The sequence below is a fragment of the Ranitomeya variabilis genome, chromosome 2 (genome assembly GCF_051348905.1).
Source record: "Ranitomeya variabilis isolate aRanVar5 chromosome 2, aRanVar5.hap1, whole genome shotgun sequence".
Taxonomy (NCBI): domain Eukaryota; kingdom Metazoa; phylum Chordata; class Amphibia; order Anura; family Dendrobatidae; genus Ranitomeya; species Ranitomeya variabilis.
In genome coordinates, this window is record NC_135233.1 from 408,792,392 (window position 1) to 408,811,300 (window position 18,909).

The window sequence follows — 18,909 nt, forward strand, 5'->3', positions numbered from 1 at the left end:
CCACCATCTACTAAACTCCCTAAACCTGAATGTTTCCCTCTCCGTGGGTGGCACCATAATAACACCCCGGCAGCAGGCGCGCTGTCTGGGTGTTATGTTTGACTCCGATCTCTCCTTCACATCCCATATACAATCTCTTGCCCGCTCATGCCGCTTACACCTAAAGAACAGCTCTAGAATCCGCCCTTTTCTCACTATAGAAACAACAAAAACCCTCACTGTCGCCCTGATCCACTCCCGCCTGGACTGCTGCAACGCTCTATTAATTGGCCTCCCCCTCACTCGACTTTCCCCTCTCCAGTCTATCCTTAATGCAGCAGTCAGGGTTGTCTGCAGCATGAAAATATGTAGATACTCCAGCTCCGATAAATGATGAAAGTCTTTATTAATCCAAAGTTAAAAGGATAATCCAATACACATACTGGACAAATGGGTGAAAGCAAACTTACGGCAACGCGTTTCGATCCATATGGATCTTACTCATGCCTCAAGGTTTTACAAAGTGAATACTACACATATAATGACGATTGACCTATCACAATGTTCAGCACAAACATGTGATTAGCCCGGAAAGGTCCTCAACACATAAAACATTATCATAAAATACTAGTGCAAAATTTTACATAAGAAAGAAGAATAACCTTAAAATATCAACAATAATGATACAGTATTTCATTTCTTTTGTTTAAACCTGCAGGAAAACGAGTATTGAGACTGTATATCCAGAACGCCTCTCTGGTAAGAAGACGTCTTTTCATATCGCCACCGCGACTTTGCGGATATACTTTCTCAATACCATGCACTCTTAAATCCGAAGTATCACCATTATGTTTGGTGACAAAATGTCTTGACACCATAGAGATATTTTTATTTTTATGTGATATATTACAATTAGAGGCATCTCTCAAATGTTCGGTGACTCGGGTTTTTAATTTTCGTGATGTGCAACCTACATAAGAGATACCGCAGGTGGTGCAATCTATCTTATAAACCACATTTTTTGTATGACAATTAATAAAACTTTTGATATTGTAACTAATCGTCTTATCAGAGTTTTGGAACGTATTTCCAAGCTGAGAATGTGCACAGGTGCTGCACGCTGTGGTACCACATCTGAAAAAGCCTCTACATTCCAGCCAGGTTTTAGATTTATGTCTAAAAGGCTGAGAATTAGGGGCAATGACATCTCCAATGGTTTGTGCTCTTCTAGCTACCACACTCACGCCATCTTTCAGAATGTGCATGAGCGTGGAATCCTCATAAAGGACAGGTAACCTTTTATTAATAATTTCTCGAATTTGATTAAATTGAGGGCTAAACTGTAAGGAGACATATGGCTTGTTATCATATTTTTTGTTGTTATTAGTGCTATTTCTTCTATTTGATGTTAATAGATCTTCTCTAGTTTTGTTATTCACTATAGTATTGGCTCTATCTAGAGACCAGTATGGATATTTACGAGCCCTAAGTTTATTCCTCAAACCATTAAACTCCTTTACTCTATCCTCTTCTCTGCTACAATTTCATTTAAGTCTCGTAAATTCACCTATGGGTATCGATTTAATTGTATGCGCTGGGTGACTACTAGCCCCATGTAAAATCGCATTGCCACTTATTGGTTTAACACGTGTTCTACTGGCAATATACTCTTCCACGATACCATACAAATCAAGATCTAGAAAAGCAATATTGTGTGGATCGGAAACATAAGTAAATTTTATGCCAAAATAATTGGCATTGATGTATTTCACAAATCCCGGTATGGCAGACACCTCGCCCCCTCAAATAATGAGGGTGTCATCGATGTATCTGCCATACCAGGAGATGTGATCCACAAATGGGTTGTCCACCGAATATATGTACTTTTGTTCCCAATAAGCCATGGTCAAATTGGCCAGAGAAGGTGAGTATTTAGCCCCCATAGGAACTCCCGACTTCTGCACATATATTTGTCCATCAAATGAAAAGATATTATTCTTCATAAGAAAAAATGTCACCTGTAAGGTAAAATTAATTAAGTCAGGGTTGTCTATCTAGCTAATCGTTACTCAAACACGTCCGCTCTTCGCCAGTCATTACACTGGCTGCCCATTCATTACAGGATACAATTCAAAGTACTTGTTCTCACCCACAAAGCTCTCCACAGTGCGGCACCCCCTTACATCTCCTCCCTCATTTCTGTCTATCGGCCTAACCGACCTCTGTGCTCTGCAAATGACTTTCGACTAACCTCTACACTAATCTGTACCTCCCACTCCCGACTCCAAGACTTCTCCCGTGCTGCGCCAATCCTCTGGAATGCTCTACCCCAAGAAATTAGGACCATCCACAATTTGCATAGTTTTAGGCGCTCCCTCTAAACACATTTGTTCAGAGCGGCCTATCATGTTCCCTAATCAGTTATTTTGTTTTGTGTGTAGCCCATTCACTATCTCGTTCTATCCCCCACTCCCTGAAGATGGCTGGACCATCATTGTAAATATATCATTGTAAATACACACCTGTACTTTGTATCTCCCCACCTCATTGTAGATTGTAAGCTCTCACGAGCAGGGTCGTCTTCTGTTGCTTTAATTATTGTATTGTTAACATTGTTACTTATGACTTGTGTTTGAAGCTGTTAAACTGTAAAGCGCTGCGGAATGTGTTGGCGCTAAATAAATAAATATTATTATAATTATGGCTGCTGGGACCCTATATGATAAGATGACTGCTGGGTCCCTATATGATAAGATTACTGCTGGGTCCCTATATGATAAGATTACTGCTGGGGCCCTATATGATAAGATGACTGCTGGGACCCTATATGATAAGATGACTGCTCGGTCCCTATATGATAAGATGGCTGCTGGGTCCCTATATGATAAGATGGCTGCTGGGACCCTATATGATAAGATTACTGCTGGGTCCCTATATGAAAAGATGGCTGCTGGGACCCTATATTATAAGATTACTGCTGGGTCCCTATATGATAAGATGGCTGCTGGGTCCCAATATGATAAGATGACTGCTGGGTCTCTATATGATAAGATGGCTGCTGGCACCCTATATGATAAGATAACTGCTGGGGCCCTATATGATAAGGTGACTGCTGGGTCCCTATATTATAAGATGACTGCTGGGTCCCTATATGATAAGTTGACTGCTGGGGCCCTATATGATAAGATGGCTGTTGGGTCCCTATATGATAGCATGACTGCTGGGTCCCTATATGATAAATGACTGCTGGGTCCCTATATGATAAGATTACTGCTGGGTCCCTATATGATAAGATGACTGCTGGGTCCCTATATGATAAGATGACTGCTGGGACCCTGTATGATAAGATGACTGCTGGGTCCCTATATGATAAGATGGCTGCTGGGTCCCTATATGATAAGATGGCTGCTGGGGCCCTATATGATAAGCTGACTGCTGGGTCCCTATATGATAACATGGCTGCTGGGACCCTATATTATAAGATTACTGCTGGGTCCCTATATGATAAGATGACTGCTGGGTCCCTATATGATAAGATGGCTGCTGGGACCCTATATGACTATATGATAAGATTACTGCTGGGTCCCTATATGATAAGATGACTGCTGGGTCTCTATATGATAAGATGGCTGCTGGGTCCCTATATGATAATATGGCTGCTGGAACCTTATATGATAAGATGACTGCTGGGTCCGTATATGATAAGATGGCTGCTGGGTCCATATACGATAAGATGACTGCTGGGTCCCTATATGATAAGATGACTGCTGGGTCCCTATATGATAAGATGACTGCTGGGTCCCTATATGATAAGATTACTGCTGGGTCTCTATATGATGAGATTGCTGCTGAATCCCTATATGATAAGATGTCTGCTGGGTCCCTATATGATAAGATGACTGCTGGGTCCCTATATGATAAGATGTCTGCTGGGTCCCTATATGATAAGAGGACTGCTGGGTCCCTATATGATAAGATTACTGCTGGGTCCCTATATGATAAGATGACTGCTGGGTCCCTATATGATAAGATGACTGCTGGGTCCCTATATGATAAGATGACTGCTGGGTCCCTATATGAGAAGAGTGTGGAAACCACATAAACGACCAAAAACTGGAAACTCAATTCTATAAATAATTTTATTACACATATAAAATGTTACACATAAAGAAAAACAGGACATGAAGAATACAAAATGGAATAATGGTGCAAGACACTGCACCGAGATATTGTTGTGTCAACGGACAACCAGACCACAGACTCCTGATAATAAAAGATGACCGTATAGAGGAGAGGACGCCGGAGTATAAATACCACTCCTGCAGGTGTGGGGCATATAATGCTATTGCACTCAAATCCCAGGGTATGGGCACTAAAAAATGTTATTTAATTATGGTGTACCACACAGGGTATACAGGCCCATCCATACTTCCATGCCCATAGAAAAAAATCACATCAAAAAATGGAATTAAGGCTACACCCTACAAACTACTTCCCTGACCCCTGCCAATCAAATCGGCAACACTGATAGAGAGTCTCCATGAAGCTCCATAGTTAACCGGCCACTCGGCCTGTGTAATATATTACCTCTCACAGAAGGGGGGTAGAAAAAGGAATACTGCGGTGTCCCTGGGTCCGGTCCGCTGGTCACCCTATATGATAAGATTACTGCTGGGTCTCTATATGATGAGATTGCTGCTGAATCCCTATATGATAAGATGTCTGCTGGGTCCCTATATGATAAGATGACTGCTGGGTCCCTATATGATAAGATGTCTGCTGGGTCCCTATATGATAAGATGACTGCTGGGTCCCTATATGATAAGATGACTGCTGGGTCCCTATATGATAAGATGACTGCTGGGTCCCTATATGATAAGATGACTGCTGGGTCCCTATATGATAAGATGACTGCTGGGTCCCTATATGATAAGATGTCTGCTGGGTCCCTATATGATAAGATGACTGCTGGGTCCCTATATGATAAGATGACTGCTGGGTCCCTATATGATAACATGTCTGCTGGGTCCCTATATGATAAGATGACTGCTGGGTCCCTATATGATAAGATTACTGCTGGGTCCCTATATTATAAGATGACTGCTGGGTCCCTATATGATAAGATTACTGCTAGGTCCCTATATGATAAGATGGCTGCTGGGGCCCTATATGATAAGATGACTGCTGGGTCTCTATATGATAAGATGACTGCTTGTTCCCTATATGATAAGATTACTGCTGGGGCCCTATATGATAATACGGCTGCTGGGACCCTATATGATAAGATGACTTCTGGGGCCCTATATGATAAGATGGCTGCTGGGTCCCTATATGATAAGATTACTGCTGGGTCCCTATATGATAAGATGGTTGCTGGGGCCCTATATGATGACTGCTGGGTCCCTATATGATAAGCTGACTGCTGGGTCCCTATATGATAAGATGACTGCTGGTCCCTATATGATAAGATGGCTGCTGGGTCCCTATATGATAAGATGACTGCTGGCTCCCTATATGATAAGATGTCTGCTGGGTCCCTATATGATAAGATGACTGCTTGTTCCCTATATGATAAGATGGCTGCTGGGACCCTCTATGATAAGATGACTTCTGGAGCCCTATATGATAAGATGGCTGTTGGGTCCCTATATGATAACATGACTGCTGGCTCCCTATATGATAAGATGGCTGCTGTTTCCCTATATGATAAGATTACTGCTGAGACCCTATGATAAGATGGCTGCTGGGTCCCTATATAATAAGATGGCTGCTGGGGCCGAATATGATAAGATGACTGCTGGGTCCCTATATGATAAGATGGCTGCTGGGTCCCTGTATAATAAGATGACTGCTGGGTCCCTATATGATAAAATGAGTTCTGAGGCCCAGTATGATAATGTGGTATCCATTCTACTGCTGCTGAAAGAGACAGTTGTGGTGTGGCAGTAGATTTGTCAGGATTAGTTTGGGCGCTGTGAGTTAGGGGATGTAGTACATTGCATTGTATACCAACGACTCATAAATGTGCTGTGCTGCCATCTACTGGCCAATGTGTATATGAAAGCTAAGTGATTCTTCTCCTCAAAACAAGCTGCCATAGAAACGGCTGGGAGGAGCCTCCAGCTCAGGGCTCACACAGACTTCCTGAGGTAACTTCCAGTTCTGAGAAGTTCAAGCTGCCTGAGGAGTCAGACACTACTGCTCCCAGCATAGTTTCCATGCCAGTCCATGCTGAGGAGGCAGACACTACTGCTCCCAGCATAGTTTCCATGCCAGTCCATGCTGAGGAGGCAGACACTACTGCTCCCAGCATAATTTCCATGCCAGTCCATGCTGAGGAGGCAGACACTACTGCTCCCAGCATAGTTTCCATGCCAGTCCACGCTGAGGAGGCAGACACTACTGCTCCCAGCATAGTTTCCATGCCAGTCCATGCTGAGGAGGCAGACACTACTGCTCCCAGCATAGTTTCCATGCCAGTCCATGCTAAGGAGGCAGACACTTCTGCTCCCAGCATAGTTTCCATGCCAGTCCACGCTGAGGGGACATTTTTCTCCTCATCTCCTCCACAAAGGAGTGAAGCCTCCTCCAGTCAGGAGAGATAACGCTGCACATGTGCTCTCCTCCATGCTGGTCATCCGGTTTGATTCTAGTCAGGGCCACATCTACATGGCTCTCACACCACTGACTTTTCACTAACCTGCCCCCTGTGATAGGGAACAGTAAGCCCCAAACTGTGAGTACTTCCACACTTTGTGTTTCCACAGAGAGCCAATCTGTGAAGATCCCTCCATCAGTGTAATATTTCTTGGACTGCACATGGCATTTCCTCTAATAGCAAGTGAATAGAACTCTGCTCCACCCGCCCTGAGAGGCCATAACCTCTTTTGTCTCATGAGGAGAGAACCATTACTTTCATGTGCACAATATACTGTGAACTTTGCCTTTAAGAGAGAGACTGGACCCCTTTACCTCTTTCAGTAACATTGTTATGTTTACAAGTTCACCTGCATCTCTGGCTGCTTGAGATTACACCACGGGCGCTCCAAACCCTGCACCGAGACACCACCGCTCCAGGAGTGCCCCCGGGGGGTCCTATACCACCCACAGGTGCCACCTCCCGCTACTGACAATTTTGGACACGAGGGAAGTGTTGAGCGGTCCAGGTACCTACTTCAGCTACCATTACATCATTATCTGCTGCCAGTGGGACTACATGCCCCAGCTGGCCCTTCTGCAACACCTAGTGCCTCCCCAGTGGCCCACCACAATAAGATGACTTCTGGGGCCCCAATATGATAAAATGAGTGCTGGATGGCGTCCTCATTTCTAAGCATTACAATAGAAGAAATCGTCCGACACAACTTTTGATATAAGTGCCATGTGTAGGCGCAATTCACTGCGGCCTTTAACAGAGAGAACCTAGGATAAAACAATGAGCGAATCCCCTGCAGTAAGTAAATAGTAATAGTACATGTGTCACAGTCTCTAAAGCAACCCCTACGGGGAAGTCGGTAAACGGACGGCACATCAAATTCACAACGGGATGGAAAAGGGGGGAGGAAGGCCCTATCAGGAAAATGAAGGAAGGGACACCCCTGAGCTCAAGCCTGAGCCTGTCCCTGCACTCCCCTATCACCCTAAGTGGGTCCTTCCCCCCACCGCATCCCTTACTGTCACCTAACTCTGCCCTGGCTAGTGCACGGGCTTGGAACGGGCACTAGCCGCACCACAGCAAATATTACCATATGGGGTTAGTGACAAACACAAAAGGGGCAAGAGAATAAACACTTAGCTTTCTCTGCTGCAAAGCGCCGCACAGCAGAATAAAGGCACCAGGATAATTAACCCAGCAGAAGCACCACTGCACCCAGAGAGCTCCTCACTCAGGCTTCGTCACTGAAGATTGTTTTATCACCGACAGTCAGCTGATGCATCAGGTGACCCTTTAAAGGATGGTGTGAGTGACCCAGCAACACTGCAGTTACACCAGATCGACAGGGGGGGGGGGGGAGGGGGGAACTGACATTAACCCCCGATGGACTGAAAGGAAAAAAGCTACATTTAAACAAAGTGGAACCAGAGTTGCCACAAATCGAAAAATGGATCGTGACAACTTGGAAATAACACGAGGACTCGGGGGGGCACTCAAGCACAAAAGCCACCCCACCACGCCAAGATGTACCCAATCAGGATTGTACCCAACTTTAGTGCACAAGAAAGTAAAGCTCAGGTGTGCCGGCTAATTTCTTAGTTTTTGCATAATGTACTCGTATTTGGTACATACAGAGGCACAGTTCTTCCTTTTTGGACTGTGCATTCAGTTGATATAGATTTCCACAGGCAGGTGTCTGATCACCCCCCGACCATTTTGAGGGCTGAATGGCATGTAGCGAGTTGAAATACTAGGGGTACGGACCATCCTGACTGGGTGCACCTTGTTGTGTGGATGGCATGTAGCGAGGTGAGTTACTAGGGGTACGGACTATCCTGACTGGGTAAACCTTGTCACGGTGGATGGCACGTAGCGAGGTGAGATACTAGTGGTACGAACCATCCTGACTGGGTGCACCTTGTTGTGTGGATGGCATGTAGCGAGGTGAGATACTAGGGGTACGGACTATCCTGACTGGGTAAACCTTGCATTATGGACCGACCTTGTTTGGAGTAGTGATATTGCAACCACTAAGCACTGGCAAGTAGCGTAGTCAGGGATAGCCAAGGAGTTGATACACAGGAACAGCAGTGTCGTTTGAAGGAATAAGCAGCGGGTGAAAGGAAGCTTGACTAGAGGCTGGTAGCTCACTAATCACACAAGGAAAGGAGAGCAAGGCCAGGTTTATATAGGATGCGCAATCAGGATGAGCCAATCAGGAACTCAGGTTTGTGACTAACAGGAAACTCAGGGTGGAGACATCAGCAACAACAAAGGTAAAAGTATTTGGGTTAGCATGGAACTGTCCAGTGAGCTGAATAGCTCAGAGGGAAGAGCTGCTGTCTGGTGCACAGGAGCTGATGGGCTTGATTCCTGACACCTTGTCATGGTTGACGGCACGTAACGATGTGAGATACTAAGGGTACGGACCATCCTGACTGGGTGCACCCTGTTGCGGTGAATGGCATGTAGCAAGGTGAGATACTAAGAGTACAGACCATCCTGTCTGGGTACACCTAGTCATGGTGGATGTCACGTAGTGAGGTGAGATACTAAGGGTACGGCCCATCCTGGCTGGGTGCACTTTGTCACGGTGGATGTCACGTAGTGAGGTGAGATACTAAGGGTACGGCCCATCCTGGCTGGGTGCACTTTGTCACGGTGGACGACAGGTAACAAGGTGAGATACTAAGGGTACGGACCATTCTGACTGAATACACCTTGCTGCGGTGGAGAGCATGTAGCGAGGTGAGATACTAAGGGTACAGCCCATCCTGGCTGGGTGCACTTTGTCACGGTGGACGGCAGGTAACAAGGTGAGATACTAGGGGTACGGCCCATCCTGGCTGGGTGCACTTTGTCACGATGGAAGGCAGGTAACAAGGTGAGATACTAGGGGTACGGACTATCCTGTCTGGGTACACCTTGTCATGGTGGATGACACGTGGCAAGGTGAGATACTAAGGGTACGGCCCATCCTGATTGGGTGCACCCTGTTCGGTGGACGGCAGGTAACAAGGGGAGCTACTAGGGGTACGGACCATCCTGTCTGGGTACACCTTGTCACGGTGGATGGCATGTAGCGAGGTGAGATTATAGGGGTACGGACCGTCCTGTCTGGGTACACTTTTTCACGGTGGACGGCAGGTAACAAGGTGAGATACTAGGGGTATGGACCATCCTGATTTGGTGCACCCTGTTACGATGGATGGCACGTAACAAGCTGAGATACTAAGGGTTACGGACCATTCTGACTGGATACACCTTGTCGCGGTGGATGGCGTTTATGTCCACATGCCATTTCAAGGTACTATAATTATTTATTTCATTTTTGCATGTGATTTGCGCAGTAGAAATATTACTATTATTTACATGCATGATTGAGGGTGGCGGCGCTTGTGAAATAGCTGCCTGCATTTTGATGACATGACGGCGACAGGCTTGGCTGCATCAGTACATTCTCTGCCCTGTAACACTGCAGCAATTGTATCCATCTTGCGAATTATTATCCGGGCGGCCAGCAGATTCCCAGGGGAGGAACATGGCTGCCCTTGTATCATCACCTTGACCTGCGAAGAAGCAAATTCAATCAGTGCGCCGTCCTCCGCAGCGCCTCGTATCTGCTCGTAAAGATTACACAAGTCTTGGGGTGTCAGCAGCCGTAACCTCCGAGGAAGAGTCATCCTCTCAACCATTATCTCATTCCTCCTGTGATCGGGCCCTCGGCTTCTCCAGCCCAGGATTAGATACACAAGTCTGCAGAATCCTGCCTGATCAGATGCCGAGGCGCCAAAACCGGCAACCAGGGCACAACAGACTGTATCACACAGGGTGGGAATAGATACACAGCTCAGCAGTCAGTATCACACAGGATAGGATTAGATATACGGCTCAGCAGACAGTATCACACAGGATAGGATTAGATACACAGCTCAGCAGACAGTATCACACAGGGTGGGATTAGATATACGGCTCAGCAGACAGTATCACACAGGATAGGATTAGATACACAGCTCAGCAGACAGTATCACACAGGGTGGGAATAGATACGCGACTCCGCAGAATGTGTCACACAGGATAGGATTAGATACACGGCTCAGCAGACAGTATCACACAGGATAGGATTAGATATACGGCTCAGCAGACAGTATCACACAGGATAGGATTAGATACACAGCTCAGCAGACAGTATCACACAGGGTGGGAAAAGATACGCGACTCCGCATAATGTGTCACACAGGATAGGATTAGATACACCGTTCAGCAGACAGTATCACACAGGAAAGGATTAGATACCCAGCTGAGCAGACAGTATCACACAGGAAAGGATTAGATACATGACTCAGCAGATTGTGTCACATAGGATAGGATTAGATACACAGCTCAGCAGACAGTATCACACAGGACAGGATTAGCTAAACAGCTCAGCAGACTGTATCACACAGGACTGGATTAGATACACAGCTCAGCAGATGGCATCACACAGTACATGATTAGATACAGCAGCTTCCCAGCAGACTATCACTGGAGGGGATATTTGTTTCACTACGGTGTTAGCTTTAGTGATGGCAACCTAGTAAATTACTCCAGCACACTAAGAGCTGAGATGGGTTAATCGGCTATGTTTAGTGCTAGGCTGATTGGACAGCTGTAGAGTGGGAGGAGTGAACAAGACACATACTCAGCCATCTAGAGCATTTAATGTGGGGTGGGCCTGGAGGTGCAAATTCTGAAGTTATGGTTTCATGTTAAGAAAAGCTGAACCTTGTGTTCTTTGTTCCTGAAGCGGGCAGATTCACGTAGCAAAGAGGACTGTGCCATATGTTATGTTTTGTTTTCCTGGTAGGTCAGGTTTTTTTTTGCTAACGTTGCACTGGTTTATGCAGGATTTCTAATAAACCAGTAGAACTTTTAAAGAGACAGTGTTCCTGTGTCTACCTCTATAGACAGCCAAGTGAGCCGATCTACCACAGTTGGTGGAGAATGCGGACAAGATTCCCAGGAAGCAAGTGAGACGGCTGTGTACAAACTGCATGTCCTGAGTGAAGGCGGCTGTAGGGATGGAACAGTGGTCAGAGAAAATGGAAGAGCTGATCAAGCATCTGGTCCAAAGCCAGCAGCTCCAGCAACAGCTGGCACAACATGAGACAAGTAAGCTCCTGCTGCAACAGCAGGTAGCAGAGCAGGGACCCATTTACAGAGTTGCCAGGAAGTACACAGGTTGCTGATCATGAAATCCTGCCAGAACCACAAGTGCAGGTGAACTAAAAGCTGTATAGAATTCCTGAAAAACCCCGTGAGGTGATTTTGAAGAAGATGAGGAAAATGGTGAGCCTGGGCGTAGTCAAGAAGTCAAGGAACTGTGGGTCCAGCCCCACTGTCCTTGTGCGGAAGTCTGGTTGACAGTGGGGTTTCTGCAACAACCACAGGAAACTAAATGTGGTGTGTAAATGTGATGCATATCCAGTGCACCGCGTCAATCATCTCATAGACAAGCTAGGATCAGCCATTCTGGACCCAACGAGAGGTTACAGGGAAATCCTTCTCTCTCAAAGTGCCAAGGACAAGGCGTCCTTTTCTACACCTAAAACTTGCTTTCATAATACCATAATTTTATTTGGGCTTCATCTTTTGGAGGGCCTTGAACCGGATCTTAGCCCCTCACAAAATGTATTGCAGGAAATCACTTGCAGAAGGTCCGTGACGTGCTGGATGCGTTGACGGGGGGTTTACCATAAACCCAAAGAGATGTGCCATGAGGAAAGAGAAGGAAAAATACTTGGGCTACATAGTTGAATAAAGCCACAAGTGAAAAAGGGAGAGGTAATCCAAAATTGTCCCCAAGTGGTCTCCAAGAAACAGGTTAAGCCATTTCTGGGAATGGTAGGATACTATTGGCGTTTTATCCTGAATTTTGACATGATAGCCGCACCCCTGACCAACCTTCTTAAAGGCATGAAGGCGTGGATGGCTAAATGGTATCTTGACGCAGAGATGGATTTCCAAGCGTTGAAACTCAGGACTTTAAACTTCATGTAGAGCACAGGCCTGGGAAACTGCACAGAAACACAGATGCCCTGTGTAGACTTCCCTGTTTGGTGACTGAAGGAGCCAAAACCCCCAGCTTTGGGCAGAGGGGGATCAATGTGACAAAATCACTGGCAATGTCCTGGAAGGGGGGTATTTCTCACTAAGGGTGTTAGCTTCAGTGGTAGCAACCCAGCGAATGCTCCAGCACATGAAATGCTGGCATGGGTTAATCAGCCATGTTTAGTGCTAGGTTGGTGGAACAGCTGTAGAGTGTGAGGGTCCAGAGGATACAAACTCAGCCGTCTAGAGCATTCAGTGTGGGGTGGGCCTGGAGGCGCAAAGTTCTGGAGCTGTGGGTTCATGGTAAGGGAAGTAGAACCTTTTGTTGTTTGTTGCTGAAGCGGACAGATTCCCGTTGTGACAAGGACGGTGCCGTATGTTATGTTTTTGCTAAAGTTGCCCTGATTTATGGAGTACTTTTAATAAACCAGTGGAACATTTAAAGAGTCAGTGTTCCTGTGTCTACATCTATGTGCAGCCAAGGGAGCCGATCTACCACAACATATCTCATTTAGGTTGCTATGAATTATGTGAGTTTATCAATAACAATTTAGGGTGCAGGACACAGACACCATCGCCCCAAAATCCCGGGAATGGACACAGGAGAAGCACCGACCCATCCGATGTCTACAGGAAAAGGGGCGATGGTGACATCTGATCCTGATGACTGCACTCATTAATATTACACTACAGAACGATGCGTACGGAGTAAGGTGTAAGACGAGACTCTGCTGGGGGCTTAGGAAGCCGAGACCCAGGCGGCAGCCCCAGCGAGGACACAGACCCAGTGGTGCTAGGTTTAGAGAATGTTCAGCTCTATGTATAGAATCCCCAATCACTGAGCAATGAGACCGGCTGTAGCGTTATCACATTGTGCTTTTCCTCGTTGTGTTCAGGGTCTCTGCTCCCTGTCAGTGAATGAAAACGGCCAGAGAATAAAAGCCAGGACAGACCACGCACGACTGACAACCAGGACACAACGAGAGGAAATCTCTCTGGTGTCTGCCACAGTGTAAAGAATGTGCCATTGTAAAGACCAGGAAAAGAAGGAAGAAAAAAGGACAGTAAAAAAGAAGGAAAAGAGTAATAAAAGAGAGAAAGAATGAAAGAAAAAGAAACAAAGAGTGAAATAAAGAGAGAGAGAGACAGAAAGAATGAACTAAAGAAAGAGATAAAAAGAAAGAACAAAGAAAGACAGTGAAAAACAAGAAAGAAAGAGAGAAAATAGGAAAAGAAGGAAGGAGAGAAAGAAACAGAGAAAGAAAGAATGAAACAAAGAACAAAACAGAAAGAAAGAAAGTAAGATAAAGAATAGATCTGGCCAGTAATGTTAATTTGCGGAGTTTCTTCCTCTAGATGCGGTTCAGCCGCGGTCACTTGCTGGTCCTTCCAATTATCGCTTTTGAAGTGGTAAATTGGTTCCGTGGCTTCTGGCCACTTATTTGCAGCAGATATTCTGCACAATTGAAAACATTTTCAGCTCGGCACATGTGCTATTAAACAGAGCAAGCAGTAAGTGTCTGAGCACAAAGGCAATAATCTTCAGGAATACAACCATTATCAGTGCTTAATGTCCCACGGCTAAGGTGGCCATTTGTAAAAATCTAACAAAACTATCGTTAGCTGTGTTAACAAACCAATTTTCCAGAAAAAGGCTGTTATACAAAGTTCTACACAACACTAAAATAGATATACAGCAGTCGGGAAGCCAATAACAGACACAAGTTTAACAATCGAATGCTGCTCATAAATATGTTTCCTGTGTAAAAGGCCAAGAACATGGAAATTGGTGATGCTATTAGAATAAGACTATTAAGCTTTCAAAATACTAGTAAAAAGTCTATAACTCATAAAACTAAAATTGACATCCAAAAGAAAAAATACTGCTCCTATGTACAAGAATATAGCTACTAAAATACTGCCCCTATGTACAAGAATATAACTACTATAATACTGCTCTATTGTACAAGAATATAACTACAATACTGCTCCTATGTACAAGAATATAACTACTATAATACTGCCCCTATGTACAAGAATATAACTACTATAATACTGCCTCTATGTACAAGAATATAACTACTATAATACGGGTCCTATGTACAAGAATATAACTACTATAATATTGCTCCCTATGTACAAGAATATAACTACCATAATACTGCTCCTATGTACAAGAATATAACTTCTATAATATTGTCCCTTTGTACAAGAATATAACTACTATAATACTGCCCCCATGTACAAGACTATAACTACTATAATACTGCCCCCTATGTACAAGAATATAACTACTATAATACTGCCCCCTATGTACAAGAATATAACTACTATAATACTGCCCCCATGTACAAGACTATAACTACTATAATACTGCCCCCTATGTAAAAGACTATAACTACTATAATACGGCCCTCTATGTACAAGAATATAACTACTATAATACCACCCCTATGTACAAGACTATAACTATTATAATACTGCCCCTATGTACAAGACTATAACTACTATAATACTGCCCCTATGTACAAGAATATAACTACTATAATACTGCCCCCTATGTACAAGAATATAACTACTATAATACTGCCCCCCTATGTACAAGCATATAACTACTATAATACTGCCCCTATGTACTGGAATATAACTACTATTATACTGCCGCTATGTACAAGAATATAACTACTATAATACTGTATCTATGTACAAGAATATAACTACTATAATACTGCCCCTATGTACAAGAATATAACTACTATAATACTGCCCCTATGTACAAGAATATAACTACTATAATACTGCCCCATGTACAAGAATATAACTACTATAATACTGCCCCTATGTACAAGAATATAACTACTATAATACTGCCCCTATGTACAGGAATATAACTACTATAATACTGTTCCTACGTACAAGAATATAACTACTATAATACTGCCCCTATGTACAGGAATATAACTACTATAATACTGCCCCCTATGTACAAGAATATAACTACTATAATACTGCCCCTATATACAGGAATATAACTACTATAATACTGCCCCTATGTACAGGAATATAACTACTATTGTTGTGAATTTGGTTTTTGGGCTCCCCCGGTGGTCACTGGTGGTACTGGACTTGTGTGCTTCACTTTCTCTGTTCACCTGTTTCCATCAGGATATGGGAGTATCCTATTTAGCCTTGCTGCTCAGTTATTCTAGTGCCGGCCATCAATGTAACCAGAGCCTTTCTGTTGCATGTTCCTGCTTCTAGACTACTATCAGCTAAGTTGGACTCTTAGTCCTAAGTTTGTTTGCATTTTTGTTCCAGTTCACAGTTATGTTATGTTTCTGTAGCTGGAAGCTCTTGTGGGCCGAAATTACCACTCCGGTGTCATGAGTTGACACATGAGTCTTAAAGTAATTTCTGGATGGTATTTTAATAGGGTTTTCAGCTGACCGTGAAGTTCCCTATTGTATCTTCTTACTATCTAGTAAGCGGACCTCGCTTTGCTGAACCTACCTTCATACTGCGTATGTCTTTTCCTCTGAACTCACCGTCAATATATGTGGGGGGCTTCTGTCTCCTTTTTGGGGGAATTTCCCTAGAGGTAAGCCAGGTCTGTTTTTTCCTCTAATAGGGTTAGTTAGTTCTCCGGCTGGCGCTGGGCGTCTAGGGATAAAACGTAGGTACGTCACCCGGCCACTTTTAGTTGTGTGATAGGTTTAGCTCACGGTCAGCTCGAGATTCCATCACCCAAGAGCTAGTCTGTTGTTTAAGTTCTCTGACGTTCCCTTGCCATTGGGAACCATGACAGTATGGCCGGCCAAGGGTTAAAACCGTTGGCAGAAGAAAGGAGAGAAAAAGAAGTCAACAGATTTTTTTTTTTTTTTCTTCTGAGCTTGCTCTATAGTTTACTCAGTTGCATTTCTGCTCTAATTGCAGCCTTTGCCTCTCTCTCTCCTTCTAATCCTTGAATGGCTCTGATCTCACCTGAGTAAAATGGATCCTCAGAGTTCGGCTACAGGTTTGAATAATCTTGCTACGAAGGTTCAAAATTTACAGGATTTTGTTATTCATGCTCCTATATCTGAACCTAGAATTCCTATACCAGAATTTTTCTCCGGGGATAGATCTCGTTTCCTGAATTTCAAAAATAATTGTAAATTATTTCTTTCCCTGAGATCTCGCTCCGCTGGAGATCCCGCACAGCAGGTTAGGATAGTAATTTCCTTGCTGCGGGGTGACCCTCAAGACTGGGCATTTGCATTGGCACCCGGGGATCCTGCGTTGCTCAATGTGGATGCGTTTTTTCTGGCTTTGGGGTTGCTTTATGAGGAACCTAACTTAGAGATTCAGGCTGAAAAAGCCTTGATGGCCCTATCTCAAGGGCAAGATGAAGCTGAAATATACTGCCAAAAATTTCGTAAATGGTCTGTGCTTACTCAGTGGAATGAGTGCGCCCTGGCAGCGAATTTCAGAGAGGGTCTCTCTGATGCCATTAAGGATGTTATGGTGGGGTTCCCTGCGCCTACAGGTCTGAATGAGTCCATGACAATGGCTATTCAGATTGATCGGCGTTTGCGGGAGCGCAAACCTGTGCACCATTTGGCGGTGTCTTCTGAGAAGGCTCCAGAAAATATGCAATGTGATAGAATTCTGTCCAGAAGCGAACGGCAGAATTTTAGGCGAAAAAATCGGTTGTGCTTCTATTGTGGTGATTCAACTCATGTTATATCAGCATGCTCTAAACGTACAAAAAAGGTTGATAAGTCTATTTCAATTGGCACTTTACAGTCTAAGTTTATTTTGTCTGTGACCTTGATTTGTTCATTATCGTCAATTACCGCGGATGCCTATGTCGACTCTGGCGCCGCTTTGAGTCTCATGGATTGGTCCTTTGCCAGGCGCTGTGGGTTTGATCTAGAGCCTCTGGAAGTTCCTATACCTCTGAAGGGTATTGACTCTACACCATTGGCTAGTAATAAACCACAATACTGGACACAAGTGACTATGCATATGAATCCAGACCATCAGGAGACGATTCGCTTCCTTGTGTTGTACAATCTACATGATGTTTTGGTGCTCGGATTGCCATGGTTACAATCTCATAACCCAGTTCTTGACTGGAAAGCAATGTCTGTGTTAAGCTGGGGATGTCAGGGGGCTCATGGGGACGTACCTTTGGTTTCCATTTCGTCATCTATTCCCTCTGAGATTCCGGAATTTTTATCTGATTATCGTGATGTTTTTGAGGAGCCTAAGCTTGGTTCACTACCTCCTCACAGAGATTGCGATTGTGCCATAGATCTGATTCCGGGCAGTAAATTTCCAAAGGGTCGTTTATTTAATCTATCTGTACCTGAACATGCTGCTATGCGAGAATATATTAAGGAGTCCCTGGAAAAGGGACATATTCGTCCTTCTTCATCTCCCTTAGGAGCCGGTTTTTTCTTTGTATCTAAAAAAGATGGCTCTTTGAGGCCGTGTATTGATTATCGACTCTTGAATAAAATTACAGTCAGATATCAGTATCCTCTGCCACTGCTGACTGATTTGTTTGCTCGAATAAAAGGGGCTAAGTGGTTCTCTAAGATTGATCTCCGTGGGGCGTATAATTTGGTGCGAATTAAGCAGGGGGATGAGTGGAAAACCGCATTTAATACGCCCGAGGGCCATTTTGAGTATTTAGTAATGCCTTTTGGTCTTTCAAATGCCCCTTCAGTCTTTCAGTCCTTTATGCATGACATTTTCCGGGAATATTTGGATAAATTCATGATCGTGTATCTGGATGATATTTTGATTTTTTCGGATGACTGGGATTCTCATGTCCAACAGGTCAGGAGGGTTTTTCAGGTTTTGCGGGCTAATTCCTTGTGTGTGAAGGGTTCTAAGTGTATTTTTGGGGTTCAAAAGATTTCTTTTTTGGGGTACATTTTTTCCCCCTCTTCCATTGAGATGGATCCTGTCAAGGTTCGGGCTATTTGTGATTGGACGCAACCTTCTTCGCTTAAGAGCCTTCAGAAATTTTTGGGCTTTGCTAATTTTTATCGTCGATTTATAACTGGTTTTTCTGATGTTGCTAAACCTTTGACTGATTTGACCAAAAAGGGTGCTGATGTTGCTGATTGGTCCCCTGCTGCTGTGGAGGCCTTTCGGGAGCTTAAGCGCCGCTTTTCTTCCGCCCCTGTGTTGCG

At 44.4% G+C, this 18,909-nt stretch overlaps 1 protein-coding gene across 3 annotated transcripts in view; it reads right to left on the minus strand.

Moving 5' to 3' along the window:
* DIAPH2 (diaphanous related formin 2) overlaps positions 1-18,909 on the minus strand; it is a 1,729,654-nt gene that overhangs the window by 1,336,388 nt on the left and 374,357 nt on the right. The gene's annotated exons all lie outside the window — the stretch shown is intronic.